The sequence below is a fragment of the Temnothorax longispinosus genome, chromosome 6 (assembly GCF_030848805.1).
Source record: "Temnothorax longispinosus isolate EJ_2023e chromosome 6, Tlon_JGU_v1, whole genome shotgun sequence".
NCBI classification, from domain to species: Eukaryota; Metazoa; Arthropoda; class Insecta; order Hymenoptera; family Formicidae; genus Temnothorax; species Temnothorax longispinosus.
In genome coordinates this window covers 20,069,403-20,084,768 of record NC_092363.1, presented here as the reverse complement: position 1 = coordinate 20,084,768, position 15,366 = coordinate 20,069,403, and the positions used below count along the sequence as shown (strand labels likewise).

At 37.1% G+C, this 15,366-nt stretch overlaps 1 protein-coding gene across 6 annotated transcripts in view; it reads right to left on the bottom strand.

Annotated features, from left to right (window-relative positions):
- The window catches only part of LOC139815342 (uncharacterized), a 97,254-nt gene extending 83,574 nt beyond the window's left edge, over positions 1-13,680 (bottom strand). For 4 of the 6 annotated variants that reach the window (XM_071782202.1, XM_071782206.1, XM_071782205.1 and 1 more), the window contains exon 1: positions 13,481-13,680. The gene's annotated coding sequence lies outside the window, so the exon portion shown is untranslated. The other 2 variants (XM_071782201.1, XM_071782203.1) reach the window with 2 other exon arrangements.
- Positions 13,681-15,366: the final 1,686 nt, after the last annotated feature.

Below are 15,366 nucleotides of genomic sequence, written 5' to 3'. Positions count from 1 at the left end.
GACATACGCATTTTTATTTATTTCTGTAAATATTGTCGAACTGTATGAAGTAGAAAGAAAAAAAGAAAGAGAGATTGGCAATATTGACCTGACCCTTGATAAAGTCGACGCGTTTACTACCAGCAAGGGACATACGCGTAGAAAAATTGAAGCAAACCAGAACTGTTCTATCAAACATTACGGAGCCAAGCACTATCTCTCACAGGGACAAGAATGGTATTTTTTATCACGTTCCGCGCCATTATCATTTCATCCTCCATTTTCCCTCAAGAACGGAGTAAGGTCCTTTTTCCGAGTAGACTTTTGCAAACTCGCACGTTACGTATAGATACGTTCCACCCTCGATACATATTTCTGTCACTTTTTATCGATACGAATATGTATATTAAATATACAACGTGATTCTTTGCTATCGAAAATTATCAATGTTTTCAAAAATTGAAAGCTCGATTAGATAACTCTCTAAAATACAGATGTATAAATATATAGAAACAATCTGAGAGAAAAATGTTTGAAAACTTGCACTAAAAAAAATACACAGACAACTGTGATGCCACAATTTCACTAATAGTTAATATTTAATTTTATACAACCATAAAGTTGCATATTTTCAAATATTCTGTAAAATAAAATTAGGGGAATTTACATTTCTTTTCTTTTTTATTTTGTGAACAAGATTCTTGTTTATTTGACTTTTTTCAATTATTCTCTTAATTAATCTGAGTTGTAATTATCGAGAATGTGAATAGTTTGTCACATCGTTACATGTTGCAATGTAGATTGAGGAAACGCGGCGAAGCGTATTGCAATAAATCACATAAAACCGAGAATTTAGTTCTGTAATTTTAAAGTTTCGCAATGATGCGAAATCTAGATGATGGATTATTTCCATAAGATGATACGTTTTTCAAACTCTTGCTCGACTTGTAACCGCAGTATTTCTACTTTCGTAGTTAACTCAGTTTCAACAAATTTGTTATTATGGTGTAGTTACATTTCCATGTAAACAACTGCAAAACAACGAAGCTATGTGACTCTTATTATACACCGTGGAAAATAAAACAATTTTTCTTTATAAACATAAATACTATTTTCCACTTTTCATAGCAAGATAGAGTTTATCAGCGGTTTTGTTTTTATTTTATTTTATGCATTGGTTCGTATCTTGATAAATGTTTTGTGTTTTGTGATTTATCGTTATAATTTAATTTTATTGATAAATATTATTTTAATTTCAAATATTTTCAATATTTTATGCCATTTTGATATAAGATAGTCTAAAACAAATTGCAATAATATTCCAAACAACCACGTTAAATGTTAATCGAACAACTGTATTAATAAATTTCATAATAATTATAAGTATTATTTCTTTTTTCGAAGATATGATTTATTAAAACGAATAGAAAAAGTGCATTTTTCCACGCGTTTGGGCACTCCACAAATAATCGAGCAATCAAGTCCATTCTAATTCTCGTTGATGGCATTTATGTTATTATTTTATGATTAAGTCCGCACTTCCACCGAGGTATAAGCTGTGCACAACGTTGCTTCTTATACGTAATTTATTTAAAGTCTGTTGCACCACATACGCGGATGTTACAGCCAACAAAGATGAATTAGGCAACAAATATCGCTTAGGTTCGACGAATTTACGCCAGCAGCAATCATTATGCAGCGTTGTAACCAAGAGATAACGTACGGTATTATTATATGCAAGGATGTTAGGCGGATATGCTGTGAATGCCTGCGGGATATCGTCGGGAATATCGACATATCTGAATCGCGTCTATACGCAGATATTTCCAGGATATACCAGATTATGTTACCTCCCTGTTGCCAAGCTATACGATGCAATATCCTGAGATTTCTGCATGTTCACGTGAGAAAATAGAATCGTGAATGTACGTAGAGATTGAATGTAGAGATTGAAAGGCTCCTTAGAAATAATAATAAATTACCTCTATTTATATGTAAATTAATAACAATATATATACATATATAGGAGGGAGAGAAACCTTTTCAATCGTTTTTAATCAACAACAAACCAATTACACTAATGGGATAATTAGAACCAACTCCAATAGGGTAATTGAAACTAGCTCCAATTACCTCGGGCAATATACACATTGTAAACGTTTATTTGTTTTGTTAAACAATTTTATTTGCCATTTTGCATTCGTAAAAACGTATTATAAAATGATAAAAAAACTTAAAAATGATTGATCTCGTCTTAGGTAATAAAATAAGATGATAAAACCTATTTTATACATTATATATAATATATATTTGATTACTGTTTCCACACTTTGTTACTCACTAAATGTTCCGCATAGGTAATCTCATTACCCCTCAGGTGGTTCCTATTGCCCGATGCCTGGGGTAATAGAAGTCTGTTAATTTAAAAAAAAAATTAATTTTTTGTTGATTTTATTAGAATTTAAATATTTTTGTTACGCCAAGTTCGAGTTTAATAATTTTAGAGTTTAAATACTAAAAGTTTAAATAAACACTCGGTGATAACAGTTTTATTTTATTTTCAAATGAATACTCGGTAACATATATTTATTTTATTTTTTTCCTTAACTGATGCCATTTTCCTCCGTCTTTCTCCCCCCCCACCCCCAACACATATAATATCTGACGATAATTTTCCCTCATATATGAAAAAAAGATTAAATTACAGTGCTAATATTTAGAACGGATCTTTTATTGTTCTATTTAAATTGATATTATCGTTTCAACAACTGTATTATACTGATCTGGCGATTATAATGTGTGCATTATCCGTGCAAAAGTAATCCCAAACCAGGCGGGTCCCGCGCGGCATTCCATCCATAAATTATGCCCGAAGCAAAGATTCATGTGTGGTAAATGCAAAATACCAATATCCTATAGAATCCGAGGAAAGTTACGTATATGGCGCGATAGCAAAGTTACGCCTTGTTAAGACGCTACAATATTTAACGCGATTGATGTATTCTTAACGAAACGGGCCGTGGAGTGAGTTTAAGAAACTTTAAATAAGTTCGGAAGTCGAGATGCGTATAGACGAAGTTAAGTTGGATTGAAGAAAATTTAGTACCTACTATAGACACGGCGTTAACTGCGGACTGCAACTTAGCCATCCCGTCCTTCGGAGTAGTCTGATTAAATTAATAAGCGGATTACGTGCGTAACGGTAAGGTCGGCTAGCGTAAAATAGATACGCAATTTTCAGTTTATTTATACATCCGCGATATATTTTAAGCGTTTCAGGGGTCGCTCTTACAAGATGTTCAGTGAAGTTTTTTAAATATTATAAAAAAGTCCGTCAGCAATCAATATCCGATATTATTGCAACAAAGGTTGCATTGCGATCGTTGTCAAGTGTGAAAAGGTTAAAGGAACACATATTGCTCTTTGAAGAAAAGTTTCTATCGAACTGCGGAAAGAAGGAAATGTTTAATTTATTTATCGTTCTTCCGCAGAAATGACAATTTGCTTTGTCTCGTTGCAACCGTAAGCTATCTAGCGGCAATACAGATATAGAAAACATCAAAAACGCATATCTCTTTAATGTATGGTGATTTAATTTTTTTTTTTTTTTAATGCCTTCAAAGTCGCGACTTAAAATTCATGCCTCGTAGCATAAAAATTTAATTTTGTGACACATACGAATACATGTACGAAATTAAGAGTGTTATTTTCTCGAGTTTTTCAATTCTTTTTACACATATACACACAGAATATTTTTTAAATTAAAAAATACTAATTAAAATATATTTAATGAGACGTACGTAATAGTCTCATAAAAATGTTACTTCAAAATTATTTTCTCAGTTTGATTATGCAAATGTTTGTGTAAATGAGAATGTATTTTTTATTTAAATAAAAAAATGAATAAATTTTCTCTAAAAGGAACGTGCATCTCTTACTTAAAAAAAATAGATAAATTCTTTTTTAGGGAAGTATACGGTTTTTATTTGAATGAAAAAGTAAATACATTTTTGTAGAAAATTTTATATTAAAATAAAATACCACAAAAAATTAATTATTTTACGTCGTTCATGCATGTATGAGGAAGATAAGATTGTAATATACAATGTATGATATTTAATCTCTACTCTCTTATTTGTTTTACGTAAATAAGACCATACTTGCGGGAAATCATGTTATATAAGGTAGACATTATGTTATTATTTCTGAAGCTGTATTCACAATTCCTTTAAAAAATCCATAGAATAATATTACAAAGGAAATATAAAAAAAATCCTGCTAACAATGTAGCCATGTGACAACAACGTCGCAGATAAATGTTCTTAAATCAAATAAGAAAACTATTTCAGATTAATTAAAGCTTTATCATTGTACAATATACCTGTATGGTATTCATCTGTCTTTCGCTCAGTACACAAAAACGTGTCTAATCTATTTCTTCTACATTAATGAATGCCATCCATTTGAAATGGAGCATATCGCTGACAAGCAGACATTTAACACATCGCTATTAGTAGCCAGTTGTATCGTCTTCAGCTTTTCCCAGCTCTAACGATCACGTTCCCGCAAATGTTAGCAATCGGTTAACGAAATAGCTTTTTCAGCAATACCATGTAAATAATTCAAACGCGAAAATGTATTTCGATGATGAGTCATTTCACGGAACTTTATGATCGTTCTATCTATCATCGCATATCGCAAAGGCAAGGAACCTTCTACGAAGGGAAAGCAAAACTGCTCTCCATCCCTTCGTGCTAAATTATACGGACTTAGTTCTACGGAGTTAATCCTTATTACGTTCACGAAAATTTTGTTCGACAAATGCAATTTTCTATGACTGATAAGACTGTACATACACGTGCACATTGCACATGCGTACGAACGTGCATGCAAATGATGTCGCGTATAGCGAGTGCGAAGAGACGACGCACAGCGTACACATAAATATACACTTTGTCAACGTCTCCTAAATCGAAAAATAAGATTCAACATCAATTTGTTAAATTATGCAATTAAATATATACTTAACTCGACTAAATTATTTTGATTATTTCATTCATAACAACAGATGGAGTCTGTTATATATTTAGCTGAATCAGTTATATATTCAATACAAAGTAATTATACACATAACTTTTTTTGATTAGAAACAGATAAATAACGCGGTAACGATCGCGTCTGCTTTTATGCCGGAATTACGATGAACTTAACGTAACGGGACGCGACGGGACGCGAAGTAACGTAAAACCTAAACACATTGTTTTTATATGCGGCTGATTACGATCGACTTTACGTAACGCATATAAAAACAATGTGTTTAGGTCTTACGTTACTTCGCGTCCCGTCGCGTCCCGTTACGTTAAATTCATCGTAATCCCGGCATTACTCTCCACGTAGCTTTTTTCTGTCTATTTAATTATATTAAAGTATTATGGTAATAATATTAAATTGTATTTGGAAATTACGCATTTAATTATGCATTATTTGTTTATAGTGGTTGTTTGTAACTAATTTAATCTTGATCTACACGTATAGCTAACTGCTTACATTAATCCAGCTTTGACATGTTTGTAAGGGTTCATGTAAATTCCCTGTAGCATAGTTACTTATATGTGCATGTATTACTATATGCCTCAGCGGACATTACCCTAAGGTATAATAAAATATCTCTCTCCCTCTCTCTCTCTCTCTTTCTCTCTCTCTCTCTTTCTCTCTCCTCCCCCCTCTCTCTCCCCCCTCTTTCTCTTCTTCTTACGTTTTTCTAGGCTACATTACGTACCAGTCACGCACGTAAAGACATCGTGCTGTATTTCAAGTTTTTGGATGCCTTCTGTTTAATGGCTCTATAAAGCGCAAATTTCGAAACCGAGGTAAGAAACGGTCGGTCTTTACCGTCCATAAATTCAGACATTTCTCGCCGACACTATTTCAAATCTTACTAAAATATCAAGTCACGATTTATTCGTTAGCGGGGCGGTAAAATTTCGTGCGAACGGTAAAGCGAGATTATATTGTGCACTACATCAGTGATCTCGCGACAAGTAAATATTGAGAATACGGCCTATAATTGAAAAATATCAAGAGAGAAAGAGTTAGCCGAAGTAATAACGAGGTTCCTTTATATCTACGAAGGCATAAAAGAAACGTATAAAAAATTATAGAAATGTAGATTTATGGAGATGTGGAAAACTGCAGAAAAAGTCTCTTCTCAGAGTTATAAGCTTTTCCACGCTTCTGAAAATTTTACCGGGAAACGAGCGAACAGGTAGCTAAAATTGCATGCACCCAGTTATGCGCTGGCTTTTACTGCTGAAATTTTCAAAAACCCAGAAAGACTTGTATCTCGGAAGGGATAAATTTCCTCACTACGGCACACACCCGCGTGCGCCCACGTGTACATGTACATATTAGTTCATATATGCTTCCATAGAAATGAATATTTCTCTACGCGAAATTGATTAATCGTGAATTCATATACTCGGTCCATCTATTTGATTTCGTTCGAGTTTTTTTATGTTTCGTAGCCACTTTATGTTACTCGTTTATTTCTAACATTTTTCAACGTCGATATTCTCCGCGAGAACATTGAAAATGGATGTATACTAATGGATTGTACACCCTTCGCAATTTTTCTCGCAAATGCGGTGAAATCTATGCAGAAAGCATCCACGTAGCAGAAATGTCGGAAGTACAATGCCAAAAAAAATGAAATAGCATCTTCTATAAAGATAATGGCCAAAGTTTAGTTTTTCTTTATTTGAAGAAACTCAAGTTCTTTCTTCCCGCAAGTTTGATATATCTCTAAGAACATCTTTTGAAAACGTGCACATTTATGCAATGTAAAATGCGTGTCGCCTGTCGCCTCCTTTTCTCACTGGCTTTATATTTTGAATTATATAACAAAATTCTTAACATAAAAAAAAACTTTCCGTACACGTGTTCGTGCAAATCCCTTTTATTTCAACAAAAGGAATTTATTATTCGGCATGGAATTATATTTGCCATCAACATGCAAATATTCTGTACGATACGCACATTATCTACAAGTAACGTGGAACATATGCAAATAAGTATTTTGTTCATTTTGCTCACTCTAGAGTCTCTGTTAAAGGATTTCTCTTGCAAATTCAAGCGGCGGACTGCAAGTAATGCGCGCATCGAACATAACACTGTCTGTTTATGCGACTGCGAGCGAATCTGAAATGTTTAGAGAACATCAATTATTATTCGTTCAAAAAAGCAACGTTACGCGACAGGTCGCGGCAAAACTGAGATTAATCTCGCTGCCATGCACTGTGGTGAAACAACGTAACGGAGTAACCGCGTATATACAAAAGAAAAGGGGAAAAAACAAGATCGACGGTAGTTTGCCTTGAATCGAGTTCACTGGATTAACGAGCGACGTGGTTGCCTTCACAGATGGAAAGATAATACACGCGCGGTCAAAGCCTCCGCGCACAAAAGTCGACCCGGATCGATCCGCGGTGCTTTAATGAAGCTCACCGTAAAAATACGAGCGAGAGCGCGCTCCGTTTTGTCGCGTTGTCGCGCGAATCACTTATTAGTCTTATTACCGAAGAGATCCTCTTGGGTCGCGTTACGCGAACCACGTTAAAGTTAGGCCTCCGTATTTTCCCGGCCTCGAAGATGTCGTACCCGTTTTGCGCGCGCGCGCACGATTAAAAGTTAGTTTAAACACCTCGCGAGGGTAATCCTGCTGCACGTAAGGGAAATCTACGAGCGTGAAACGCGCAAAAACTCAACGGTAATCGGAAAACCAGCTTATCGCTTTTCCAACGGCTCCGAGAACTTGCGTGCTAGCGCCTTATAACTCTCCGTCTCCCGATGGCACAATCGTGAAACTACGTCTAACAGGATGAATCCTAATTGGTCTGAAAAAGTTTCGCGAACTTAATTTCAGTCCTTTAAATTAATTAGGTATAGGTTCTTCTTTCAGATTTTTTTATGATGCGCTTGACGTTGTACTAGAGAAGCAATACGGTATACCTATAACTACATATTCGAATTTTAAATAAAACTTTTAATAATCTTTCGTGGATATTTTAAAATATATTTTTTAATAAATACGCGCAAAAGAAAAAATATAACAAACATGCTAAAAAATATAGAAATATAAAAAAAATTCTCCACGGAGACTACCTGTTTCCTCTGAGATTGAATTTACAACGTAATTATATAATAATATAATTAATATGTGATTGATGTTATTTCTTCCATTTTTTTATTTTTCTCTGTTTCATTGTTTGTTAAAAATCTGTTTTCTTCTCTTCATGTTAAGGTCGGATACGCTCGTAAGATCCACTTTTGTATGAGGCATTTTTTTTCTTTTTTAAACAGGCGTTAAGAAACCTCTATGCCGTTTTAAAGTGTAAAGTGGAGGAAATACGTTGCTCGCCAAGACTGCAGGCTCGAATAAAACAGGGCGAGTTGTGTGTTCACAAACAGCACACCTTTCCTTTGTTCAACGACTTGGGGTGGAAAAGAAGTGGCGTGGCAATGCCTTTCCCACCGCAACGAAAATTCATAGAAGTTAGCATTGTTGCGAGCCTTGACTTGCGGCCTTTGCGAGTTTTTGTACGGAAAAAAAAATGCGCGGATGCAGCGAACGCATTACAATGTGACGTGATCCTCAATAAAGATGATACACGTTATTGCACGCCATCCAACAAGATCATACATTTATGTTGAACGCAATGTGAATCCAACCCCACGGTCGTACATCGTAAAGTATAATAAATAAAGATGATATGTGCGCGAGTCGGATTTTCCGGCAAAATTTATACGTGCAGAAAGTTGCAAGACGTCGCATCTTTGCATGAGCGTCGCATATTCCGCGTAAAATTTAAAATCAACTTTGTTTCCTTAACAAGAATGTGATGAAAAATTATATACTTTTTGCTAGATTTTTATCTGTTCAATTCATTACATTTAATTGATAAATGTAAAAAGATCCTTTACGTGGATATGCAAATCGGAAGAGAACGCGAAGGGCGAATACTGCTTTCATAAACTTAAGTATGAAAAAGAAATTCCACATGTTCAAATGTAATAACGAAATGAAAAGGCGAAATGAATGAAAACGTATGCGTATATCGGACGAGTGCATATCTTTCCTTTGTACCTCTTTGATAAAATTAATGTGCGCCGCTCGAGAGAGCACATTTTTTTAGTTCTGCAAGAACGACGTAATTGAGTTTCTTCAAGGATGTCCAGGACATTGTATGCGCGTTTGCCTCATTTAGACATTCGCCCTCACTTATCTTGATAACGCCGCAAGGAAGCACGATAAAGGTCATTTGCGTATCAGAAAGAGCGTACTTGGAGAACGAAAGTATAAAAGTATGAATAATGTTCGCGGCGCCGCATCGTTTTGCATTCTCGGTGTGCAATTTACGAGCGACCAGGGATAAACCGCGTATCAGCCCGCGTCGTATTTTCCAGTAAATTTCTGGGGGGATCTGGCAGAGGGGGAGGGGGGAGGGAGACAATGCGCATTTCTTCAAGGCGAATCGGCACAATTCTCCACGTGAAAGACGAGAGCGAATTGCGTGGTTGCTTGACTCGCGCATTATGACGGCACGAAATGGCGATAACGCCGACCGATAACATGCGATATTGCCCTCGCACTGCGTTATGTACGTACGTAGAACGCAGGTTGGTATATCTTTACGGTGGGCGAAATCTAGGGTCGCGATTACAAGCCGTGCACACACGCAGCGACGTAACGAGGGGATGAATCGACTCATTTGTCGTAACCTCGGCTATTTCGCTGACATTTCGCGACGGTAGCGGACTTATATCTTGGACTCGTCCCTGAACATGCCAAGATTGCTGGAGACACGAATGTTCGATATTTGAATAAAAGTTGGTAAAGAGTACGAGATACCAAAGGAGAATCGAGAGCACGGAACATTTAAATAGAAATAAAAAAGTGTGACGTTGAACGTGGTTTTCGAAAAGTGAAAATTTAAGTGAGCGATGTGAATTAAAATTGCTGACTCGCGTCACGTCTTTAACTTTTCAACATTTTATTTTATCATTGTCATCCACGTATTCTGCAATAGCGCTTACAATTAGCCACAAGATTTGCACTTCTTTCACGTCCTCGCGACCTCATTGTCACTCAAAATGAAAATTTTTGAATTAAATTAAATGTTTCTAAAGGAGACAGAGTAATATATATTTCAAGTGATATAATATCTCATATTTTATGCATTTCTTTCTAAATCAATATCCATATTCGATCGGAGGAATTGTTGGATATTTAAATAATCAGTCAACGGGTGGATTATTTTTCTTATACATATATATGTATTGATTTTCTATAAGCGCTTTTGTATGCGAATTAATAGTATTCCGCAGGCATTGTATTCACGTCGAAAAGCGCATTAACCTTTGCCCTCGGTATAATACGCGATGCGATTTTACCGCGATTCGCGAACAACCTCTTGAATTAATTGACGGAAGGATTCCGGGGCGCAGCGTATGGTAATGGAACAAACGCGTACTATTAAGGAAATGCGCACGAAGGCGCGCGGAGGAAATTACTCTGATAAAAGGAGGGGGAGGGGAGAGACAGGTAACAGCAGAGCCATGTTCTATCATTCCCTCGGGATTACGTAAACAACCCTTGCGCCAACACGCGCACTCGAATTGGACACACCCTGCTCTTATGCTGCGGCGTATCGCTCGAAATTTCGGACGTCGACCGTCCAGGTATCGCGCACGTATGTGCGCGCGAGCAAATAAGACGCCCGCGGGGAGCGTTGCCAAATTTACGACCCCGTAATTTCACATTCGTGAATGTGTACCGTTTCGTCATGTGAAACACATCGGACTTTAGCTACGTTGACTGTATACTGAGAACAAATATTATCCGACTGCCATTCGTAAAAAAGTAATTTTTAGGATACGAAAATTCTTCTTTACTATTGATTAAATTTCTCCTACGAAAGTTCAAATATATATATATATATATATCCTATCAATAAAATATGCTTGACAAGTCGTAGAGTTTGCAACTCAAGGAATTCCATTTTTTCTTGTTGTATATCTTTTTCTGTTATATCTTCGACTTATTTACGGAGAAAGATAAAGAAGAGAACAAAACTTTAACTCAATCTGCCTTCGAATTCACGTCTCGCATTAGACGTGCGCCACAAGTTAATAACTTTTACAATACGAAATCAACCCCGGAACGTCATTGTCTAACTTCGTACACGTATCTACGTTCCGTCGGATGAGCTTGATGAAGCTCCTTCATCCGATATGCGAGAAACGTTAATGTTCAGCACAAAACCATTTTCATTGTCGCCAAATGAGTCTCGGTCTCTGAATAATGGACGACGGGTTAACGCCTCGCCGCCGCGCCGTCATCATCGGCGCATGTCTGCCGCCGAAACGGCGAGAATTCTGGACAATGGGCCCGGACGGAAGTCCTACGACCCGGACAAAACGAAGCCACTTGTTACACGCTAATGCGATAGAAATTGTTTCCTCGACGCCGCGCTGCATCGCGCATCGCACGCTCGCATGAATCTTGCGTCGCGATCGATATTGCGCTTATTCCCGTGCAATCGCCCGTGGTAAGGTCGAAAGACCTAAAAGGAAGCTCCTGTCACGGTAATTGATGGACAAACGTTTCGACTTCGGGATACCGCGTATTGACTACCCGAGCATCCTCAAAGCGCACTCAGGCTATTGCACAACAAAGAGAAATATATCTTGCTGCATTGCAAATGCGAGCTTTCCTGCCGAAACCTATACATCGAATCAAACACGCGTATTTCCAGCTAATACGTAATAAACAAATAGCAACCGCAAAATCTTAAAAAAATATTTTTTATGAGAATTTTTTGAAGAGAAATGGGCAAAATTCACAGGAGACGCGACATCGAGAAGGAAGGAAATCTGCATGCACCGGAAACAATAGGTCTCTGAAGACCATCGTTATCGTACATTAAGAATAAAGTATTTATAAGAAATTCACTTGAGAATGTAGACTTTTTATTGGAATAGAGATACGATTAGTTGCTGTACTTGTATCCGATTTTTCTACAAAAGATCGTAATTAATCGTTAAGTAACTTCGAACTTTTACTTTTATATTTTACATTGTATGTTTTATACTGCACATTTTTATTCAACTTTTTTATTTAACTTTGTATCAGTTTTTTTATTTAATTTTTACACGACAAGCAATTTTCTGAGACGTATTTGTACACGGAAATATTGCATTTGTTAGTGTCTCTATTATAAACGTCTGCTTATGTGTTAATTTCACGAAAGTTTAATTTGTCAATTATGAGCTTTATAATTTATTATAAATTTTGTTGCATTAACGCTTGATATTTTTAATTATTCTTTACGAACTTTATGAAATGCATCGAGTTTTATTTTACTTTCTAAGAAGTTTTTATTTATACCACTCAATCACGAAGGTGATAACTAATTTATATTTGCATGATGACTGTAGCACAAAACTCATTGCAAACCGCAGTCAAACTTCCCTCGTTGTTGTTTCAAATTGTCGTTGTTAAACCCATGAAACTATAACGCACGGACACCATTTTGCGCCATGGAATACGATTTTAGTAATTATAACTACACATTTAAACTTCGCTACGACGGAGGTGCCTTTGATGTCGCAAGGGAAATAAGTGTAGTTTTACTACTACGCACAAGTGTAGTTTTATGCGTCACGACTTGATCAATACATCAGGGAACAAAAGATTGATCGTGGATCTCTCGATACCTATCGTATGTCGAGCCGTGCTATTCGACTAATGCGATTGTCCAATTTTGAAAAGATCGCATTCGGATGAAGATTACACAGGAGGAAGAGACAATTATTAATTTAACACCTACCTAACAATTTTGCGTTAATCGGGTTTATGCAAGATCACGGTATTTCAGTCTTCTACAATGTGGAACTTCTACGTCGTCACCCCCCACAATTGACGCGTTCCAATCGAAGTTCTAGTTTGTACGCTAGTTTAACAGGTGTCCAACTTACGCGCGTCGTCTCTCCCGTGAACAAGCGGGCACCTTCGAACGGCGAGCGTTCGCTAAAGGCGAATCTTCCACGGAGAAGATTCCTCGAGCGAGAAGTTGTACGAGGAATCCAAACTTCCGGCGAATTCGAGAAGCGTCACCGAATCCACCACCCGCGTCTTTTCACTTCACTTTTCCTCGCGACATTCCCGAGGAATGTGGAAAAAAAAACGAAGGTGCTCACTTGTTCACTGGTAGTCCTCCAACTCCTTCGGGACTTCTGGATTCGCCCGATTTTTTTATATTAGATCAACCGGTCGCGAACAATCGGTCTCACTCGAATATGATCCGTACATAAATTATAACTCGCGAATTATAAACTCGACCGGTTGCACGAGACTGAGACACTGATCCCACGACAATAACGAATCACGAATCTCACGTGTGTGACGTTGTTGGTGACACGTCGTGATACGTCTCTGACTGACCTGGTTTCCGGAGAGGATTCCCCTTCCTAGCTGACGAACGCGCGGGAACCGAGGCTCATGTCAAAAGTCAGTCGAGCGGACGAATAGCGGACCCGGCGGAGAACCGACTCTCTACGATGGGACCTCGCGATCCTCTGGGCTTCTGCCGCGCTCTGTGGCGTCGCGCGTACCTCAAGCTATCATCCAACAGAGGGGGAGGAGGAAAAACCGACGACGCCGACGCCAGCGTCACAGCGCACCTGCGCGCCTTGCTGGTAAACGCGCGCTAGCGAACGCGAACCCGGGCCCACCGTCAACCGACCGGGACACCCGGAGCTTCTGTTCCAGCAACCCCCCTGTTCCAGCAGCCCCTCCGCGTCCTTGTCGCGCTTCGAGCGTCTTCCGGCGACAATGAAGTCGATGACTGGCCACCTGACGATTCTCCTGGCATTCGTCCAGCATATATTCAAGCTTGTAGTGAGTTTGGAAAGGTGTAAACTCTTCGAGGAAAATAAAGCAAGTAGGAGACGATCAAGAAGTAGCGAAAGAGATTGGATAAACTTCTGAAATTTGCTACGATAAATAGATATAAGATAAAAACTTGTTTATTAATATGTTAATATTGAGGATTTGAGAGTTGTATATTTTTAAAATGTATACTTTTTCCTCACTATACTATATATTATATATGTATATTATATATCGTAAAAAAATATATAATAAAATATCTAAATGCAATCGCGAGCTTAGCTTCACTCGGAATCTTTTTATAAGCTTTATTTGATTCAAGGAAAAAAATTGGAAAGGCATTGAAATAATTTCTTTACTCGAAACAAGTAGTACGAACATAACACTCCTCCGACCAATTCCGAATAACTTCAAGTAAAGCATTCCGCTTACAAATTTTTCAAGGCTATTTTCTCAATTAGAAATTAGCATTTTGTTGAAGATACAGAAGCATTTGAATAAGACGATTTAAAGGGTTATTGTTTACTCAGGTATATTGTTTACTCAGTTGGTATTCAGAGACGTTCTACCATCTGAGTTTGCTCTTTGCTTCAACATTGCGGTGAGTGTAACGCTGAATATGTTATGCCGTTAATCCTCCAACTATAATATCTTCATGTAATCCTCCAGTTTCATGGCTATAAAACGCCAAAATCGGAATTTCGTGGAAGGAGAAGTCCTTAATTGCAAAACCATTGCGCCCACATAATCTCTTCGTCGAAGCGACACTTTACGAAATAGCGTGAGAGAATATTCGCATGTACGAAATGTCTTTGCCTTATTTTCTTTAATGCTTAATATTAACGGGAATTTCGCGTGAAATTTATGTCGCGCTTGCTAAATTGCTCGCATTATGAAAATGTCGTGACTCGCAAGTTTTTTGTGTGATATTAACTAAATCTTAAGTACGCGCGAATACTTCTCAGGTAATAACTACTTCTAATGATTACCAGAAAAAATCTAATATGTATAATTATAAGCTCACAAAAAAATACTGAATAAATTGTAACAAATCACAAATTCGTATTTTTTGTGAGCTTATAATCATAGATATTCTCGAAATTTTATTAATTTTCAGCTAAACGTTCGCAAATTAATGTGCCACACTATTAGAATGTTTATTAAAACACTGATTTTAACAAATGTGTTGAATATATTTATACACTTTTAATATGACAGTAATACTAACTTAAAAAATATCCTCAGCTTAGGTACTTATAATGTCACTCAGCTTAGTTGTAATTCCGGCTATAATTCCCGGATTGAAATCGATGAAATCGTTGAATCATTCATTTGTTTCGCTCCGCTCTGTTCTGAAGAACCTTGATGTTAGCTTACAAAGAGAAGGCTTTCTTTGTACGAGAAAAAGTATATTTATATCGACCGAATATTCTGTGAAT